The sequence below is a fragment of the Bos indicus genome, chromosome 9 (assembly GCF_029378745.1).
Source record: "Bos indicus isolate NIAB-ARS_2022 breed Sahiwal x Tharparkar chromosome 9, NIAB-ARS_B.indTharparkar_mat_pri_1.0, whole genome shotgun sequence".
Lineage (NCBI taxonomy): Eukaryota > Metazoa > Chordata > Mammalia > Artiodactyla > Bovidae > Bos > Bos indicus.
The window spans coordinates 90,138,798-90,160,374 of record NC_091768.1 but is presented as its reverse complement, the minus strand read 5'-3'; the positions used below and the strand labels follow the sequence as shown (position 1 = coordinate 90,160,374).

Genomic DNA, 21,577 nt, shown 5'->3' with positions numbered 1-21,577 from the left:
ATAACAAGATTAAGGAAAGAATGAAAAATATTTATAATCCCATTACACAATGACTGTTTCCATTTCTTTCACGTTTTTATACATATATGTTTTTAGTTGTTGAATGTATAACAGTTGTTAAGTATATGTCTATATCTTAGTATTTTGCTATCCTTTCTTGATGCTTAGTCAGATGTTTTCATGATTTTACAAATTTTTATAACTTCATAATATTTTTATAATATTGCACTTTGTGGATATGGTGGCACTAGTGGTAAAGAATCCACCTGCCAATGCAGGAGATGCAAGAGATGCAGGTTTGATCCCTGAGTTGGGAAGATCCCCTGGAGGAGGAAATGGCAGCCACCTCCAGTATTCTTGTCTGGAAAATTCCATGGACGGGGCTATAGTCCATGGGGTCTCAGAGTCAGACACAACTAAGCAACTGGGCATACACAGACATCCCCCTTAATACAGCATCTCTGGGAGGTGGGAGAGGTGGGTTCTTCCCAATATTTTCTTATATTCTCTTATAAAGAAAGACATGCTGGATATCTTCATGAACGTACATAGCTCTTTTGCTTTCCTTAAATAGCTTCACTGGGATAAAACCCTGGAGTAGAATTGCTGTGTCAACTCTGGTGTAAACAGTCATACAGCTGGCTGGAGAAATTTGAAAGGATGAAGAATAAAACATTTAAGTGGATGCTCTTAATTACATACAAATGCAACAATACTTAAACAGTAGCTGACTAACAGGAGATGTCCAGCTATTCTGCTAGCAGCTCTCAACTTCTCTCAGCTGTGCAACCTTAAATAGAATGATCACCATACAAATGCTCTTGAAGAACATGCTTGTGTGCTCAGTCGTGTCCAACTCTTCGTGACCCCATGGACTGTGGCTTGCCAGGCCCCTCTGTCCATGGAATTTTCCACACAAGAATACTGGAGTGGGTTGCTATTTGCTGCTCCAGGGGATTTTCCCTATTATCTTGTTCTTTAATAATTGAATAGCATTTTGAGTGCAATAGATATGTTGCTCCTCATCTAGACACACACAGTGGAAAGGCATATTCTTTTAAAGTATTTGTCTCTTGTATCACGTCTCTCGTGTCTCCTGTATTGACAGGAGGGTTATTTTACCACTAGTGCCACCTGAGAAGTCCCATATATTTTGTATTTTTATGTATTAAGAAAAATATATTAGAATATGAAAGTGAAAGTGAAGTCATTTCCGACTCTTTGCAACCCCATGGACTGTAGCCTACCAGGCTCCTCTGTCCATAGGATTTTCCAGGCAATAGTATTGGAATGGATTGCCATTTCCTTCTCCAGGGGATCTTCCCAACCCAGGGATCGAACCCAGGTCTCCCACATTATAGACAGATGCTTTACCGTCTGAGCCACCAGGGAAGTCCATATTAGAATATACACACATATATTTATATACTTTCATACTATGCTTATATAATATATAAATTATATAAACATAATATATATTATTTATATTAAATATATATGAATTATATTTTATATTAAGAAAAATATTAAGACTATATTTATATAGCTTTAATATATATACAGTCTTAAGGTCTTGGCTAGATTACAAATATAAAAATTTATTATGCATATTTTGTGTGTGAGTACAGCTTAAGATTTAATATATATTTTATATATAAATATACATAAATGAAAATATGTATTGACTATATATCTTTTATCAGGGTTCCCTGGTGGCTCAGAGAGTAAAAAGTCTGTCTGCAATGTGGGAGACCCAGATTCTGTCCCTGGGTTGGGAATATCCCCTGGAGAAGGAAATGGCAACCCACTCCAGTATTCTTGCCTGGAAAATCCCATGGATGGAGGAGCCTAGCCGTCTATAGTTCATGGGGTCGAAAAGAGTCAGACATGACTGAGCAACTTCACTATCACTATATATCTTTACAACATACTTAATATATAAAATATATATGAAAATTTAAGTTGTATCCACACACAAAATACACAATAAATATTTATACTTATGATTGAAACAAGATCTTAGGAAACTTCTGGCCTGACTGGCTATTGCTAGAAACAAAACTTTTAATTTCTTTAAAGCTAACAATACCGTTCGGCAAGGTATCTCATTCATTTTCAGAAGAATACATTTTGCAAGCAATTTCCGTTAGTATATTGTTCCAGGAAACTGCATCACTCAAAGCCAGACTGCCTATGGGTGATTTATTCAACATTTCTTTTGTAATGTTCAAGATAAGCTCCTGATTACACTGGCTTTGAAAATATTCATGTTATGCTTATCAACACACTGACTGAACTTTTTTTCATTTCATTTGGAGTATACGCAAAATTATTTTCTATAACAATCTTTATCTTTCTTGAAAATACACTTGGCCTTACCTCTGAGCATATATGAAGCGGATTTCTCTTCCAATCAGTTCTAAATCAGCGCCTCAGATTTTATAAGGGGTCCAGTCAGCGGTGCTAGTGGCAAAGAATTCACTTGCCAATACAGGAGACATAAGAGGCATGAGTTCCATCCCTGGGTCAGGAAGATTCCCCTGAAGGAAAGACTGGCAATCCACTCCAGTATTCTTGCCTGGAGAATCCCATGTGCAGAGAACCCTGGCAGACTACAGTCTATATGGTTGCAAAGAGTCGGACACGACTGAAGCGACTTAGCATGCACGCACAAGTCTGCTCTACTGAACTGACTCATGGGACATATGTTTTCTTTTTTTAGGGGACATGCTGAATTTTTTTCATTCTGAGAAGTAGAGAGCACAATCTCCAAACCCATTATCATATATATTTTTGAAAAGCTTATTAATAAAAAGGTATCCATGGACTTCTTTGGTGGTCGAGTGGCTAAGAGTCTGCCTTCTAATGCAGGAAACATGGGTTTAATCCCTGGTCAGAGAACTAAGATCCCATATACTTCTGGGCAACTAAGCCCACACATCACAGCTACTGAGCCTGCATGCCTCAAGTTAGATTCAACCTATTCAAAAATAAGAAAATAAATAAATTTTTTTTAAAGAAAAAGATATCCATAATGGATTTGCAGTTTCTTTACTTCTGTAAATCAGTGGTTCTCAGTCTTTCCTGGAGCAAAGATCCTTCTGATAAAAGTTACAAATCCTGTCCTCAGAAAAATGCATTAATGCCCACTCACACCTGCTTATGTACACAACTTACAGGATCCCTACAACTTTTCTTTTAATGTTTATTGATCAACTCCCTTTGGGCTTTTGAAACTGTTTAAAAAGATTTGTTCCAGATACTCCAACATCTCTCAAGATCTCTAAAGTGAAGTGAGTGAAGTCGCTCAGTCGTGTCCGACCCTCAGCAACGCCATGGACTGCAGCCTTCCAGGCTCCTCCATCCATGGGATTTTCCAGGCAAGAGTACTGGAGTGGGGTGCCATTGCCTTCCAAGATCTCTAAGATGCCATTTATCTGGATGATACTATGGCATTTCCCCTATGGTTTTATTTTAAGTGATTATTTTTTGTTATAAGGACAATTGCCTAAATTAAGATACATTCTCATAAAACTCTGCGGTAGCTATCCTAAGCATATTGCTTAAGGCTTTGTTCATTTCATCACATAGATCCTGTTTAGGATAAACTTCAAATCAGAAATTACTGTGCCTCTTCTTTGTGAATAATTTGCCTTTATTTTATGAGCACTCTGAATGATATGACTACTTATGTTTCTGTTTTTAAATGTTCATCTATACAGCTAAAAACCAAATCCATGGCCCTTTGCTGATAAGTGTTTAGGATGTAAGGCTTTCTCATTTGAGCACTAATCTCATTACTGGCTCTATTTTACTTCTTTTTAGCCCTAACATTGTCATATACTTCTTATCTATGTTACCTTGTCTAAAACCTTTTATAAAAATTTTATGACAGTAGAAAGAAGGAAGAAAAAAGACAGAACAAAGGAAAATGTAGAAAAGTTTTCTTAAATTAACTGTTATGTCCCTTTATTTGCAATTTCCTTCAAAACATGCAATTAATCAAATATTTAATTCTGATTTATATTTTAGTTTTAAAAGGCTTTAGAAAATTTAGGGAAAAAACAAAAAAATGGTAATAAGATGTTGATTTACATGTTGCAAAATCTCAATTGCTAAAACATTTTTTAGTTAAGGAACATGTTTTAAATTTTTATTATTGAAACAATCAAATGTATAGATGAGTAGAGAAAATAGTATCATGAACACTCCTTTATATATCCATTGCCTAGATTTTAAAATTTTGTCATATTTGCTTCTTTAGTTTTCTTCTATTAAAAGTATTTTAGAGTCATTAACATACAAAGCACATAAAGACTCTTCATTCTACACAAAGTCAGTATGAAAAGACATACAGACAAGCTTTATGTCAGACAGAAAACAGAGAAATTCATACTAAATAACGTATCAAAAACAATGGCTCTAACACACCCAGGAGATACACATGTATCTGTAGGAAGCAGAAGAGTTTTCTGTAGAGAAACCAGTTTCAGGAGATGATTAGGTAGACTTAGGTTTTGTTCTTATATCTGTCACTTGGCAAATGAGAGACCATCTTCAGGACATCTTATGTCATCCATCTTATATATTGGAGATGATGTGATTGCAAATATAGTCTCGTCATTACTGAAGACAACTGATTCATGCTGAAGGGGTATCTATGGACCCGATGTATTTACAAATCCATCAGAACCACCCATGGCAAGTACATTGTTGATGTTGTTAAAACGAATGGCATTGACTGGATAAATCTGCTCGGTATTCTTTTCTTTCAGCCTTGGATACTTGAAAACAAGCTTCAACTGTACCTCAGGGCTCAGCAGGAGGTATTCAACAGCCACTCTTCAAAAGAGCTAAATACATAATTCTGCTTATTTGAAAATGCTCAAAGCAGTGAGCCTGGTACTTCGGGTTGGACATCTAGCACTGTCACATGGAATCCATGTTCTGGGAGCCCACGTTAATACTTTACTGCCCATCTTGCTCACAGTCAGCCATCTTCAGACAGAGAGAAGGTTCTAGCACTGCAAGGAGTTCTGGGGTTCCACAGATTAACTGTCTGATCCCAATGCCCAGTGACCACCACCGTCATTACTGGACAGAATTCACTGCATCTGATGGGGCATCATGTGTTCCAACAAGATTTTCTTGATCAGTGTTGGAATCATGCATTTTCAGTTGAGGGTTTAGTCCTCCACTCAAAGTGTGTTTTGGATCGTTGAATGCGGGGCGCGAGCTCCGCCCGTGGCAAAGGTCATGAGGAAGGAGGCTTGGCATATGCAAATGCGGATTCGAGCCTCAGGAGTCCCCTTGGAAATTCTCGAGCATCTACCCCCAAAACCAGAGTCTGCCTACTTTCTGCTTTGTGCTCTCACCTACACCTCTGACTTTACGGGGGGCTGTCCCCCACTACCTCTCTCTGAAAAAAGAGTTAGCTTACAGCTCCAGTTAACAATTCCTGGGTGTGACAGTGTTTCAACCTACAAACTCCTTTGGAAGTCCTCTAGCCTGCCTGAATAGGTTTTTCCGGCCACATGTGATTGTTCAGAGCCTCCCAACTGTGAGAGGCAGGAGATGTTCTAAACTGTCTAAACACAGATTCCTTTGAGTAGTTAAAAGATTGATTAGAAATTGTATTGGTGGAGGGTTTTTCACTTACTGGGCCAATGTTTGCTGCTAAGTCTCCATACCCCTTACCTACTGTGTCCTTGGCAGTGTATTGATTGATATAATGGGTGTATAGAAACGGAAGTAGTAGCCTCAATGTTTGTAACCTTGGACCCTTGAGTTAATTCTTTTCTTGATTGAGCCCACCTCACCTTTGCCCTATAGGAATGCAACTCTATCCAATGCTTTTTGGAGGCTGGCGCCTGACTTTAGAATAATCACCTTTACAGAAAAATAAGTTGCTTAAAATGTTAACAGGCCTCCGGGCCAGAAGGTGATGTAAATCACCTAAACTTTTGCATATGATAAGTTTGCAGGAAGAAAGCCTGGCTTACTGCATGACTCTACCCCTTCCCCCTTTATCCTCTATGCATAACTTAAGGTATAAAAACTACTTTGGAAAATAAAGTGTGGGCCTTGTTCACCGAAACTTGGTCTCCTCATGTCGTTCTTTCTCTTACCTTCTGGCTGAATTATTCAGCCTCTTTTCTTCACTGAATTTTCCTACTGAGCTATCCTTATTTCAGCCTCTTTTCTCCACTGAATTTCCTCACTGAGCTATCCTCATTCTATTACTTTTTATATCCTTAATTAACGTTTAATTAAGCAGTTGTTTCCTGATCCTCGCCATCTCTCCTTCGAATACCCTGGATCAGCTGGGGCTGGACCCCGGCAGGTGGCGCCTGACACAGGCTATTCGAAGGTAAGCTCTCAGCAATTAGGGTCATCAGCCCTATTGCCCCCCCTTATCGGAACAGTCTGGGTTATCAGCCCTCTTGTTCCCCCTCGGAACAGTTTGGGTCATCAGCCCTACTGCTCCTCCCTCGGAACAGTTTGGGTCATCAGCCCTACTGCTCCTCCCTCGGAACAATCTGGATCATCAGCCCTATTGTTCTTCCAGTGTTCGGGACGGCTAGGACCCCACTCAGGGTGCCACGGACCCCCCTGTAGAATAGACAGGGCAAGAAGAGTGGGAAGTGTTGAAAGTGTTAAAGAGTTAGACTTAGAGAGAGAAAACGGTTTCTGAAGTTAAAAGGCCAAAGGAAAACCTGATCTTTTAAAAGCTAAAAGCTTTATCTTCTATTATACTTAATTTTCTGACATGGGTAACACTGAATCTAAGAATGGCAACTCTTTATACAAGTAATCTTGAAACTGTTAAAGAGGCTACTGTTAATTTAGATACTTGGGTGAAGGTAAAAAACAACTAAAAACTTATCCTATAAATATGATTAAAAATGTTCTGGACCCTCATCATGAGGCTGTGGGATAGCCTATGGGAGAGGCTATAGCAGTGGATGGTAGTGGGTCTCCACCTTCTGCACAGATCATATTTTCTGCCCTTGACGAAGGAAAGGAGGGAGACTGTGCTCTACCTCCCGAGGAAGGAGAGGGCTTACAGGACACAGCGGCCAGGCGCCCTGACGAGCCTCCTCCCCCTCTACACAAACCTTTAAAAATTTATCCAACAATTTCTGATTTAAGGCAACTACCCCACCTCCACTTGCATCTCCCAGGGCCTAGGAATCCCCCAGTTTACATCCAAAGCCTCCCAGAGCATTGCCTAAGGCTGGAAAAGATTTAAAAAAAAAAATTCTTTTAAACAAAGGGGCTTTAAAAGAATACACAATATACAGAGCCCGCTCCTTGCAGAAAAACCCCTCAGGGGGGCCTCACCCAAGCAAAAAAAAAAAAAAAAGAGAGAAAAATAAAAAGAAAAAAGTGAAAAAGAAAAAAGGAAAGAAAAATAATCGTAATAGAAAAGGATTCTACAAATAAGAAGTGTTTCTCTTATGACCAAGCAGAACGGTAAGGGGATTTAGCAACAGTATTAACCCCTGATGTGCTGGTTGCTCCGATTCCAATGGGAGTGGCTAGCCCCCTACCTGAAGGCATTGTAGGACTTGTGCTAGGGTGTAGCTCGCTTTCTTTTCAAGAAACTTCGGTGGTGTATGATGTAGTAGATTCTGATTATATTGGAGAAATTAAAGTTTTGATCTCGCCGCCTACCAAAACTGTGCAAATTAATAAAGGTCAAAGAATAACACAGTTTTTGCTTTTACCTTATCAGACAGGAAAAACCTTGACTTCTCAAGCTAAGAGCTACAGAACGTTTAGATCTAGTGATCTAGCCTTTTGGGTACAGGACATTACAGCCTCTAGGCCTTTAAATTTTTTTTTTTTAATTCAAGAAAATAAAATGTCAGGGCTATTAGACACAGGAACAGATGTCTCTTAACATTTCCGGGAAAGACTGACCCAGCTCCTGGCCAACACATACTACTGAAAATGAGTTGGTGGGATTAGAGAAAGTGGTATGCAGGGTGGGAATGCTGTAGAGGAAAAGGTGAGGGAGAGTTTAAAACCTTGAAGAATAGTGAGTTCCCCATTGCTGGAAGTATTCAAGCAAAGATTAGATGGTTGCTTGTCATCTAAAAAGCTATAGACCAGATTTAGGTTACAAAACAATAACTGGAGAAGCTTATAAAGATGTTGTGCGACACCTCTTTACTTGCTTCTCATATTTAGGTCTGCCAAAAGTTTTAAAAACTGATAATGCCCCTTTGAAGCTGCGGAGAGATTGTTTACTAACTTTAAATGATTTCCAAAAATTATTAGGGACATTAATTGGATACGCCACATTTAAAACTGACTACTGCAGATATAAAGCCTTTATTTGATTGCTTTAAAAGCGATCCTAATTCCAGTTCTAAGAGAAAGTTGACTAATGAGACAGAGTTGGCTCTTGTTAAAGTAGATGAGACTTTAAATGATCAGTTAATTAGGATTAATATTACCAAAAGATGAGATTAAATTATTCTTGCCATAAAACATACACCTACAGGGTGCTTGTGACAAAAAGGCCCATTGGTTCCATCTACCAGTGACCCCAAGAAAAATAGTTTTATCTTATCTCAGCTTGGTGGCACAATTAATTATAAAAGGAGGAAAAAAGAAGTGTGGAACTTTTTAGAAAAGAAGTAGCAAATATAATAATTTCACTCAATAAGGATCAACTGCAAGTCTTTTACAAAATAGTGATAATTGGCAAGTTGCCCTAATAGATTTCAGGGGTCAAATTTTGTTTCTTTTGCCCTCAAGCCCCCACAGTAGTTAAAAGTTCAAAAATGTTAGATTGGCAGTTTGAGGATACCTGTGGAACTTTCCAACCCTATGTAGTTCCTACCCTCCCCTTTACCCTATGGGGGAGGGACGTGCTGTCTCAAATAGGAGATACTCAGAGAAGGGTTTTCTCAATTTCTTAGTTATCAACAGGAGGTACAATTAACAATACTTTATATATTGTTATAAATACATAATATAAATATATTTGCCTAATTACAGTTTGCCTAATTAGGTATGGGTATAAATAAAACATAACAAAGGTATACCTAATTCTATTTATAGATCTATACTTAATTAATTTGTATACAAATTAATATGTATACTATATATGCATATTATATATATACTCTATAATTAAATATATATTGCAGTAATATAATGTGTGTGTGGCTGATATTAATTGGCATGGATTGATGTGCTGTGATGATATATGTTCTATATACTGTATGATTATATTATATATGAGTGACATGTATTATTACAGTACATTGGTTTGTGTTGGTTGGTATTAGCTGTGTACATGTTGTATTGCTGTAATATATATTAATTAATGTATTAATTGTAAAGATTAATTCAAGTATATTGATTATGTCAATAAGTTTATACTTGTTGCCATATATAAATACATATATAAATACATTTTGCATTTAGGTATATCTGTATATCAAAATGAGATAAGGAGGTTATACATTTATTATTTAAATTTATACAGAGACCTAAACTAAACATTAGATCTAAATTAACATATCTCTAAATTTATGTTGTTAAAATGTAAATTTAAAAACATTTTAAAAAATTAATTTGACAACTGCTTGACAATTCCTTTGCCATAAAACCCCCATAGGTGTAATTGGGGTGGCCAGACAAAAAATTGGTTTTATGGCAAAATGGCCCCCTAGAGTGGGTCCATCTTCCCGCTCAAACTAAAAAAGTAGTGGCTTCTTATCCAGGATTGACAGCTACTTTGATATTAAAGGAAAAAAGCGGAGCATTGAATTATTTGGTAAAGAGACATCAGAAATTGTAATTCCATATAATAAGGAACAACTTGATGCTCTTCTAGTGTTTGAAAATTGGCAGATTGCTACAGGAAACTATTCTGGTCAAATTTTTGCATCATTTACCTTCACATGTTTTGCTGAATTTTATATCCAGACATCCAGTTATTTTTCCTGTCACATGTAAACAATCTCCTATTCCAAATGCTCATATGGTTTTTACTGACGGGTCAGCAAATGGTAAAGCCTCCATAGTTACTAAAAATCACCAAAAGGTTTTAGAAACACAGGAAACTTCAGCTCAAAGAGCTGAAATAACAGCAGTCATAGAGGCTTTTGCTATGTTTGCAGATGAGGAATTTAACCTTTATTTGGATTCTCAGTATATTGTCAGGTTGTTTCCACATATTGAAACTGTGGTTTTGCCTGAAAATAAAACTACCATATTTCATTTGTTAACTAAATTACAGCAACAAATTTGGAAAAGAAATAAATATTTTTAATTGGACACATTTGGGCTCATTCCAGATTGCCCGGCCCTTAAAATGCCTTTAATGATTTGGCTGACTTGTTAACCAGAAATACAGTGGTACTGTGATTGAGGAGGCCAAAGCCTCTCACTTACTTCATCATCAATATGCTACTGCTTTAAGATATCAATTCCAGATTCCCAGAGAGACTGCCCGAGAGATAGTGTATTCTTGCCTACACTGCCCCACTGTTTATGATAGTCTACCTATGGGAGTTAATCCTCACGGTCTCAAACCTAATGTACTCTGGCAAATGGATGTAACTCATGTCTCTTCATTTGGAAAACGGTCCTTTGTTCATGTAACTGTAGATACCTTTTCTCACGTTATTATTGCAAGTGCTCGTACCGGAGAGGCGGTTAAAGATGTGATACAACATCTCTTTACTTGTTTTTCATATTTGGGCCTGCCAAAAGCTTTGAAAACTGACAATGCTCCTGCTTACACTTCTAAGTCTTTTCAGGAATTTTGTATTAAGTTTCAAATTAAACATAATACTGTCATCCCTTATAATCCCCAGGGACAGGCCATTGTTGAAAGAGCGCATCAAACATTAAAAACCCAAATTCAAAAACTAAAAGAAGGGGAGTTTAAGTATAGTTCTCCCCATCAAATCTTTCAACATGGTCTTTTCATAATAAATATTTTAAATACAGATTTCAGCCGGAACTACTGCAATGCTTCGCCATTGGTGCCCAGAGCAATTGAATGCAAAACCATTAGTCAAATGGAAGGACCTCCTCTCAGGACAATGGAAGGGTCCTGACCCATTATTAACTAGCGGTGGAGGATGTGCTTGTATTTTTCCACAGGATGCAGATTCTCCAATTTAGATCCGGGACAGGCTGATTCGCCATGTTGCAGACCCCCAGACATCCAGTTCCCCCATTGCTTCGATCACAAAAGAGGAGCCTGCAGGAAGGGGAGGCAAGATAAACATCGAGATCCCAGTGAGACTGATGAGGCTGTTGCAGCGCGAACTCCAACCAGAAAATAATTCTACTTATTCTGTTTTGGCTTGTCTACCCTCTCCTTAAGTTTTTCTCTTTACCAAAGATTCTGGAAAACTTAATGTACATATGACTTTCACTGGTGGACCTAATATAGTAACTTGTGAACAATGTGTGCTTTCATCTTGTTTGACCCCTCAATATAATGTTTGCTCTTTTGTGGTGTTACAACACCCACCCTATCTCATGATACCTGTGACAGTGACTAGCCACTGGTATGACAATTACGGCCTTGCCGTGTTACAACTACAAGATTTAATGCAACAATGGCGATTTGTGGGCTTACTTATTTTAGGAATATCAGCTTTGATAGCAGCAATTACTTCTGTTATTGCAGCAGCAATATCATTGACTCAACAAGTGCATACTGCCCAATATGTTGATACCATGTCTAAAAATGTTTCTCTAACTCTAGCAACACAGGAATCTATAGATAGGAAATTAGAGATGAGAGTAGATGCCTTGGAAGAGGCAATAATGCATATTGGGACAGAGTTACAGGCTTTAAAAGTGAAAATGACTCTGTCATGCCACGCTGATTACCGATGGATATGCGTGACATCTTTAAAGGTAAACGAGACAGATTATGAATGGGAAAAAATCAAAAATCATATCTCAGGTGTTTGGAACAGCTCTGACATTGGCCTGGACTTAGGGAAACTTCATAATCAAATACAGACCCTGGAACACTCTCGACTGGATTTTACCACCACTGGAGCAGCTAATGACTTTTTTCACACTTTCTCTAACTTCATTTCAGGAAAAAACATTCTGTCTAATATCCTTGGATACATCGCTGCTGGTGCTTTAATTTTGCTTCTCATAATCATTCTTCCTTGTATTGTCAGGATTCTTCGGCAGAACATTCAGAAGCTCGCGACTGAGCTGCATCTGGCTGTTTTAAGAAATAAAAAAGGGGGAGAAGCGGGGAGCTAGCTCCACCCGTGGCAAAGGTCATGAGGAAGGAGGCTTGGCATATGCAAAGGCGGGATTGAGCCTCAGGAGTCCCCTTGGAAATTCTCGAGCATCTACCCCCAAAACCAGAGTCTGCCTACTTTCTGCTTTGTGCTCTCACCTACACCTCTGACTTTATGGGGGGCTGTCCCCCACTACCTCTCTCTGAAAAAAGAGTTAGCTTACAGCTCCAGTTAACAATTCCTGGGTGTGACAGTGTTTCAACCTACAAACTCCTTTGGAAGTCCTCTAGCCTGCCTGAATAGGTTTTTCCGGCCACATGTGATTGTTCAGAGCCTCCCAACTGTGAGAGGCAGGAGATGTTCTAAACTGTCTAAACACAGATTCCTTTGAGTAGTTAAAAGATTGATTAGAAATTGTATTGGTGAAGGGTTTTTCCCTTATTGGGCCAATGTTTGCTGCTAAGTCTCCATACCCCTTACCTACTGTGTCCTTGGCAGTGTATTGATTGATATAATGGGTGTATAGAAATGGAAGTAGTAGCCTCAATGTTTGTAACCTTGGACCCTTGAGTTAATTCTTTTCTTGATTGAGCCCACCTCACCTTTGCCCTATAGGAATGCAACTCTATCCAATGCTTTTTGGAGGCTGGCGCCTGACTTTAGAATAATCACCTTTACAGAAAAATAAGTTGCTTAAAATGTTAACAGGCCTCCGGGCCAGAAGATGATGTAAATCACCTAAACTTTTGCATATGATAAGTTTGCAGGAAGAAAGCCTGGCTTACTGCATGACTCTACCCCTTCCCCCTTTATCCTCTATGCATAACTTAAGGTATAAAAACTACTTTGGAAAATAAAGTGTGGGCCTTGTTCACCGAAACTTGGTCTCCCCATGTCGTTCTTTCTCTTACCTTCTGGCTGAATTATTCAGCCTCTTTTCTTCACTGAATTTTCCTACTGAGCTATCCTTATTTCAGCCTCTTTTCTCCATTGAATTTCCTCACTGAGCTATCCTCATTCTATTACTTTTTATATCCTTAATTAACATTTAATTAAGCAGTTGTTTCCTGATCCTCGCCGATGCCGTCTCTCCTTCGAATACCCTGGATCAGCTGGGGCTGGACCCCGACAGTTGAACACACATCCCAGACAGCCCTGGATGCTGGTACTTGAGCCGAACAACCGGAACATCGCAGAGATGCATCATTGAATTCCGGGAGGAGACGAGCAGAAGCTGGTCCTGGGACTGAACTTCACCAAGGAGACATCATCCTTAGCGGGTGGTTCAGACTGAACTCATGGGCTTCTCTCAGAAGTGACTTCACCGCCATCTCCTCCTGACTTCCCTCAGATGTTACAGTTTTCACCTTTTAGCGTGCATCTCTGAAATGCAAACATCCGTTTCTACAAAATCACGATAACATTTTCACACCTATTAAAATTTACAATAATCTCCTAGTGTCACACTAAAACTAATGTCACCAAACGTGTGTGTGTGTATCCGTGTGTTAGTCGCTCAGTCATGTCTGACTCTTTCTGACCCCATGGACTGTAGCCTGCCAGACTCCTGTGTCCATGGAATGCTCCAGACAAGAATACTGGAGTAGGTTGCCATTCCCTTCTCCAGGGGATCTTCCTGACCCAGGGATCGAACCCAGGTCTCCTGCATTGCAGACAGTTTCTTTATCTTCTGAGCCACCAGGGACATCCATATAGACTCTATATTCAAATTACCGAGTTATCCAAATACCTTTTATAACTGCACCAAATTCTTAATATTAGTCTATATGAGGTAAGCTACTCAAAGTTCCTCTTCACTTCCATTTAACCATTTTGTTCTCCTCTAAATGCCAATATATCTGGGTATCTCTAAATGGTTAAGAAAAACAAAATGATGAAATTGATTGTATTGTGGTCCCATTCAACAATAAGAATTAGCTCAAGACTCTTTAAGTCATTAATAAAAATTATCCTCTAGGAAAATTTCAATTTTCAATATTACTACAAAATAAGATGTCATTTATTACGAATTTTCCAAAGGTTCTAAATATTAATTAAAATCGATATACATTGGCTTTTAAATATAGGCTAAATGTACCAAAAACCTTACTTATTTATAGCATTTTTAACTTTGGAAATAAAGAGAAACTTCTCTGTCAGTTTTTTTAACACTGCTAAATATTGTCAGCCCTTTAACATTTGATAATGCTCTCTGACTCCCTTTTAAAAAACCAGATTCGATCATAATAACTCATACTGTTCCTTGTATATTTTCTGTTCCTATTGAACATAGTCATACTCTTCATGCATTTTAAAAATGTTAGATATAAATTTTGTTTTAAAAATTTCTTTGAGGAACATTATCTCATAAGCGTTGCCTAATTTTATAAAGCAGCTGTAGATCAGGGATCTGGCCTGTGTTGTTTTATTTTTAAAAGCAAATTTCCAGTAAATGCAGTTTTCAGTTTACACTTATGAAGTAAAAATGTCAAGATGACTCAAAAACAATACGTTAAATTGCAAGTGAACTTTACAGATTTGATTTGGTAAAGATAGCACGAGATTCAGTGAGGCCAGACCCTGCATCTACAATACAACAGGCCTGAGTGAGCAGTCAGAGATCATTCAGGAAGATAACGTCAAAAGGCCAGACCCACACCGCTTATGCAAATACCTTCGGGGCGAATTAACCTAATAGGATGAAACATTTGCCTCAAAAAAAAAAAGATGTCAAAGCATGTGGGGAATGTTACTAAAGTGTCTCATCTAATGAGAAATTCAGAGAGGAAAAAAACAATGGAAAAGCACACACTTCAAGGTAGAACTCAGAATAAAAAAAAAAATCCCTGCACACAAGTCTCATCACCTACTTCCGCCACTGGATGGCTGTGCTTCCTTCCAGTGAGGTGAACAGAAGTGTCTAAACATAAAGACTGAAATTATCTCAAGCAGCACCTTTGATCTTGATGTTGATTGCACAAGAACATCTCCTCATTCAAAGACCTTTGGGGAAAGGGATTGAACTATAGAATTCTATAGTTGTCCAGAAGAAACAGGTTAAATGAAATTGTGGATTTAGCAGGCAAGTTGGAGGACTGAAAGAGAACCTTGGGAAAATGGTCCAGATTTTGAAACTGCAATACAATGTGATGGTCTTTTAGCCAACAATTGGAATTGCATATTCTTTTTTTTTTATTTATTTTTTATTGTGGTGAAAGTTTCATAATGTTTTATACTAAAGAATCTGCCTGCAATGCAGAAGTCCCCAGTTTGATTCCTGGGAAAATCCTCTGGAGAAGGAATAGGCTGTCCACTCCAGTATTCTTGGACTTTCCTGATGACTCAGCTGGTAAAGGATCTGCCTGCAATGTGTGAGACCTGGGTTTGATCCCTGGGTTGGGAAGATCCCCTACAGGTGGGAAAGGCTACCCATTCCATTAGTCTGGCCTGGAGAATCCCATGGACTGTATAGTCAATGGGGTTGCAAAGAGTCAGACACGATTGAGTGACTTTCACTCACTCACTCCGTCAACCGTATTTAACTGCACAGTTCAGTGGAACTGCATATATCCACACTGTGGTGCAGCTCTCACCATCATTCATCTCCTGAATTTTTCATTTCCTAAACTGAAACTCTGTTCCCATTCAACATTAACTCCCCATTCTGTTTTTTTTTTTTTTTAATTTATTGATTTTAATTGAAGGCTAATTACTTCACAATCTTGTGGTGGTTTTTGCCATACGTTGACATGAATCATATGTCCCCCTGTCCTGAACCCCTCTCCCACCTCCCTCCCCATCCCATCCCTCTGGGTTGTCCCAGTGCACTGGCTTTGAGTGCCCTGCATCATGCATCGATCTTGGACTCGTCATCAGTTTCACACACGGTAACATACAGGTTTCAATGCTATTCTCTCAAATCATCCCACCCTTGCCTTCTCCCACAGAGTCCGAAAGTTTGTTCTTTAAATCTGTGTCTCTTTTGCTGTCTTGCATATAGGATCGTCGCTACCATCTTTCTAAATTCCATATATACGTGTCAATACACAGTATTGGTGTTTTTCTTTCTAACTTACTTCATTAGAAACAAACGCCATTCTGTTTCAACTCACAAGAGATTCATGGCTGAGAAAGGGTTGCCATTAAAATCAGCCAACTACTCCCAAAGGATGGTTAACTCTCACCTATCCTTTCATATCATAAGAAAAGCAGAGGCAGGGGCATCACTACAGAATTTGGGTGAAGAAATGATAGGCTGTTTCTAATTTTTAGAACCTATGACCTTAGATTTTTACAGCAGTAGATTTTTACAGCACTATTGTCTAAATTCCAAGATAAGCAGAAGCATCTTTGAAGTGAATGGAATGAAGACTTCTGAAAATTTTCTCCTTCATAAAAACGAAGAGGACACTGATCAAAATTACGAACTTTTTCAATGCTCTGGAAATTGGGCTAAATACTTGCAACAACTCAAGGAGTATTTATTCAGGAAAAACAGCACAATCTTGGTAAGAACACTGAACTGTGTGGCATTTTTAACTTACCTACTCCCGTCTCCTTCTTGCCAGTTCTGTCGTAGCTTGAACATCAGCAGCCTTTGCAATCACACTAGCAATGAAGATCAATAGCCTAACAGTCCCTGGAGAAGTCAAAGTGGGTTTTGTCAAAGAGTAATGGACGTGAGTCTCAGTGAACTCCGGGAGTTGGTGATGGACAGGGAGGCCTGGTGTGCTGCAATTCATGGGGTCACAAGGAGTTGGACACGACTGAGCGACTGATCTGATCTGAAACAGAGCTAGACAGTAAAGTGGTAAAAGAAAATTTTATTCAGAAAAGCTATTAGCATAGGGGAGAAGAGACCTCACTGGAGAACTAGGCTCAACGCTGAATATAATAACGAATACTCACAATTTATAGTCAAGGAACAGTGTAGGATTCAGTGGGTGGAAAATTACTAAGAGGAAACATCACAGTTATGAGGGGAAACTGGCTAGATTGACCTATTGAGATTCTTAGTTAAGACAGGCCAGAAGACCAAACATTACCTGGGGGATGGTGGAGGAGGAGGAACCTGATTAGATACCAACAGTGATCGAATATCAAGAGTGGAGGAATATGGGTAAACTGCCTTAGCAGAAGTCTTGCTAAATTTGGACTATGCAGAGACAAAAACGGAAGCCCAAAAGTCAAAGTCTATTTGAGAAGAGCAGTGGGTGAAGCCTGAGTAGAATTTAGGCAAGGAGAGAATCTTTGTCCATTTAGAGTTCGACAAAACCCAATTTGACCTGACTGGCAGCTAACTCCCTGCCAGGGAAAAAGCCCATCTACAAGGCATACCTTTATATTGCCTCATTCAGAGCACACTTTATTCTAACCCTAGTGTTAGTGGCTCAGTCGTGTCTGACTCTCAGTGACCATATAGACAATAGACCACCAGGCTTCTCTGTTCATGTAATTCTCCAGGCAAGAATACTGGAGTGGATTGCCATTCCGTTCTCCAGGGGATCTTCCTGACCCAGGGATCGAACCTGGGTCTCCTGCACTGCAGGCAGATTCGTTATCAACTGAGCCACTAGGGAAGCTCAACCCTAACCCTAGCCCTAACCCTAACCACTGTCTAACCCTTTGCTTCAATTAGGGACCCCACTGAAGGACCATGCTAGTTCTGTCCATAAGACTAGCTGAGATTTGTATTGGAAAACCCACTCCTTTTCTTTCTACCGTCTCCTGCTTCCCTGGCTCATTTATATGTTTCCTGAGATCTCCCATTCCAAATTTTTCATACAGATCAGTATTTGAGTCTAATTTCCAATGATCTCAATTTAATTTGGAAGTATTAATGCCAGAAAGACAAGGAGTACTTGAAACAGTGAAATTATTAAGAAGGAAAGAGGGAATTAAACTAAAAGCACTAGTCAAATACTGATTTAAAGAGGGACATTTTCTCCACTTTTTTTTTTTATAAGATCTATTTGATGTGGACCATTTTTTAAAGGTCCTTGTTGAATTTTTATAGTACTGCTTCTGTATTATGTTTTGTTTTTTTGGCCATGAAGCATATGAGATCTTAGCTTCCTGACCAGGGGTGGAACCTGCAACCTCTGCCTTGAGAGATGAAATCTTAACCACTGGACCACCATGGAAGTACCTTCATTTTGGTAAGCAGGGTGGAGGGCATAGGGACAGGTGGGATATGATAACTGAGAGTTATCATAAGGCCATGTAAAATGAAGAATGGTTCCTCTAAGAAAATTAGGTAAGCAAAAAGGGACACATATGTTAGCCAAGCAAGTGAAACACTTGTCCAGTACAGGTGGAACTCAAGACCACAAAATAAATCTCAGAAAGAGCTGGAAACCAGAGGACTAGAGAGCTGTGGGGAAAACAGGAAGGATTCCCGTTTTCTGTTGTCTTCCCACTTCAGTCATGTTTCTCTGGTAGTCTGCTTTCCTTTTTCTCCTTCCACTTTGTTTATTCACCCTGGTCAGATTTACACAGGCTTCCCAGGTGGCGCTAGTGGTAAAGAACCCGTCTGCCAATGCAAGAGACACAGGAGATGTGGGTTCAATCTCTGGGTTAGGAAGATCCCCTGGAGAAGGTAATGGCAACCCACTCTAGTGTTCTTGCCTGAAGAATCCCATGCACAGAGGAGCCTGGCAGGCTATAGTCCTTGGGGTCACATAGAATCAGACACGACTGAATAACCAACACTAACAGATTTATACTATCCACTTCATCTTTTACTTCTCCATGACCTCTGATTCTAGGTCCTGCAATTTATTTTTAACCCCTGTTTAATACCTATTTTGCTGTAGGACACCAGGCTTTTCTGCTTGAGCATTTGCAGAACGTGACCTGTATCTGAGTTCAGAGATTTGGGTTTATTTTCCCAGTACAGTATACATAGTACAGTGTGCAGTGAGAATTTTAACTTTCACTCACTTCCTCTCTGACTGTAAATTCAAATCCCAGCTCATCTCCCTAGTTAAATGATGACTGAGGAACCTCTAGGTCAAGAGCACATTTTTAGTTCAGTGGAGATGTAAGTGGGCTGGGATTTGGGAAAGGGGCTTGTTTTTATGGACTTCCCTGATGGCTCAGAGAGTAAAGTGTCTGGTCTGCAATGCAGGATACCCGAGTTCGATCCCTGGGTCCGGAAGATCCCCTGGAGAAGGAAATGGCCACCCACTCCAGTACTATTGCCTGGAAAATCCCAGGGATGGAGGAGCCTGGTAGGCTACAGTCCATGGTGTCACAAAGAGTCAGACACAACTGAGCGACTTCACTTTCACTTTCTTGTTTTTATGCTGTCTAGTCAGTGGAGGCTTTGTTTTAATAATCATCAGGTCTTTGAGGAAGTAAATTACAACATAAAATTTTATAATAGCTAGGATTACTTTTCTAGGGCAAACGATTGTCTAATCCTCAAAGAGTATTTATATGGCCAAAGTCCACTCCAGAAAAGTAAATTTCAAGGCCATTTTAGCCATTTTTATATCTTTATTTTGCAAAAGACCTGATCCATTGTGCATTTTTTACTAAGGTATTCTTTTTCTAAATTAAACAGTAGAACATTCAATCCATACTAAAGCTCTTACTCACAGTTCATAATTTGTCTTTTAATAGGGTTTAAGAGCATCCTCTACTCAGGTAATGTTTAATCTTTTTTTAATTTTCTTAAAAAAAAAGGTTTTCAGAGATTTCCACCTCCAGTCAAAATAGATAAAAGGCATAAAGTTAATCTTCTGACAACAAACAAGCTATAAAATTGAGCATACTTGGCTACAGGCAGTTTTTAAACATATGAGGGAAGCCTGACAATCACTCCTATTTTTTTGGAAGATGTATTGCAGAGCAGGAAGAAGGAATGCTAAGCACAGCACACTGGTCTCACCAAGTTGAGGAGAGAGTTCATGGTTCAGGGGTGTCAAGGCAACTACAGGGCTCGGCACAGTTATTACACAGTAGGAACAAACTAGGTCAGAGATCTTTCTGACTTCAGGGTGGATGTGTGTGAGCTCAGTTGTTCAGTCTTGGCCAGCTCTTTGTGATACCATGGACTATAGCCCACCACGTTCCTCTGTCCATGGGGCTTTTCAGGCAAGAATACTGGAGTGGGTTGCCATTTCCTCTTCCAGGGGATCTTCTCGACACAGAGATTAAACCCCCATCTCCTGCAGCTCCTGCATTGTCAGGAGGATTCTTTAGTGCTGCGCCACTAGGGAAGCCATAAATGCTGACTAGGCTAGCAAATAAACAAGTCATAGTATATGCGTTCAATGGAATATTCTTCATCTATGAAATAATGAATCCCTAAAAAAAGTAAAAAAAAATTAAAAATGAATCTTTGAAATATACAACAGCATGGATAAATTTCAAATACTTACCTTGAGAGAAAGAAACCAGAGGCAAAATAGCACCTATTGTCTGATTTCATTTGTAGAGAACTTGGAGACAAATAAACCTAATCCATAATGATAGGAAGTACATCTAAGTATGTTTAAGTGTTGGTTGCTCAGTCATGTCTGACTCTTTATGATCCCATAGACTGTAGCCCACCAGGCTTTTCTGTTCATGGGATTTTCCAGGCAAGAATACTGGAGTGGGTTGGCATTCCCTTCTCCAGGGGATCTTCCCAACACAGGGATAGAATCCAGGTCTCCTGCATTGCAGGCTGATGCTTTACCATCTGAGCCACCAGGGAAGCCGACGTATGTTAAAAGGTGGTATTAGAAAATGAAGATTGATTGGGAAGGAGTATAAGAGAACATTTTGTGATGATGGAGCTGTTATCTCTCTCTCTTTTTTTTTTCTTCCTTTTGGCCAAGCCATGCATCATGTGGAACTTGAGCTTCCCGACAGACCAGGGATCAATCTGGTGCCCCCTACAGTGGAAGCACAGAGCCCTAACCACTGACCTCCAGGGAATTCCCAGTGTTACGTATCCTGAATATTGTGACGATGATATGAGTGCCTGTGTTGTGTGTCTGCTTAGTTGCTCAGTTGTGTCCAGCTCTTTGTGACCCCATGGACTGTAGCCCACCAGGCTCCTCTGTCCATGGGGATTCTTCAGGCAAGAATACTGGAGTGGGTTGTCATGCCCTCCTCCAGGGAATCTTCCCAACCCAGGGAATCAAACTCAGGTCTCACACATTGCACGAAGAGTCTTTACCACCTGAGCCACCAGGGAAGCCTAAGAATGCTGGAGTGGGTAGCCTATCTCTTCTCCATTGGATCTTCCTGACCCAGGAATTGAACAGGGGTCTCTTGCATTGCAGGCAGATTCTTTACCAGCTGAACTACCAGGTAAGCCCTTAACATGGGTGTCT

The 21,577-nt window shown here is 39.5% G+C and overlaps 1 pseudogene; it reads right to left on the bottom strand.

The window, feature by feature from the left end:
* Positions 1 to 4,500: 4,500 nt before the first annotated feature.
* LOC109563587 (mitotic checkpoint protein BUB3 pseudogene) lies at positions 4,501 to 16,345 on the bottom strand (annotated as a pseudogene).
* Between the last annotated feature and the right edge of the window lie 5,232 nt (positions 16,346 to 21,577).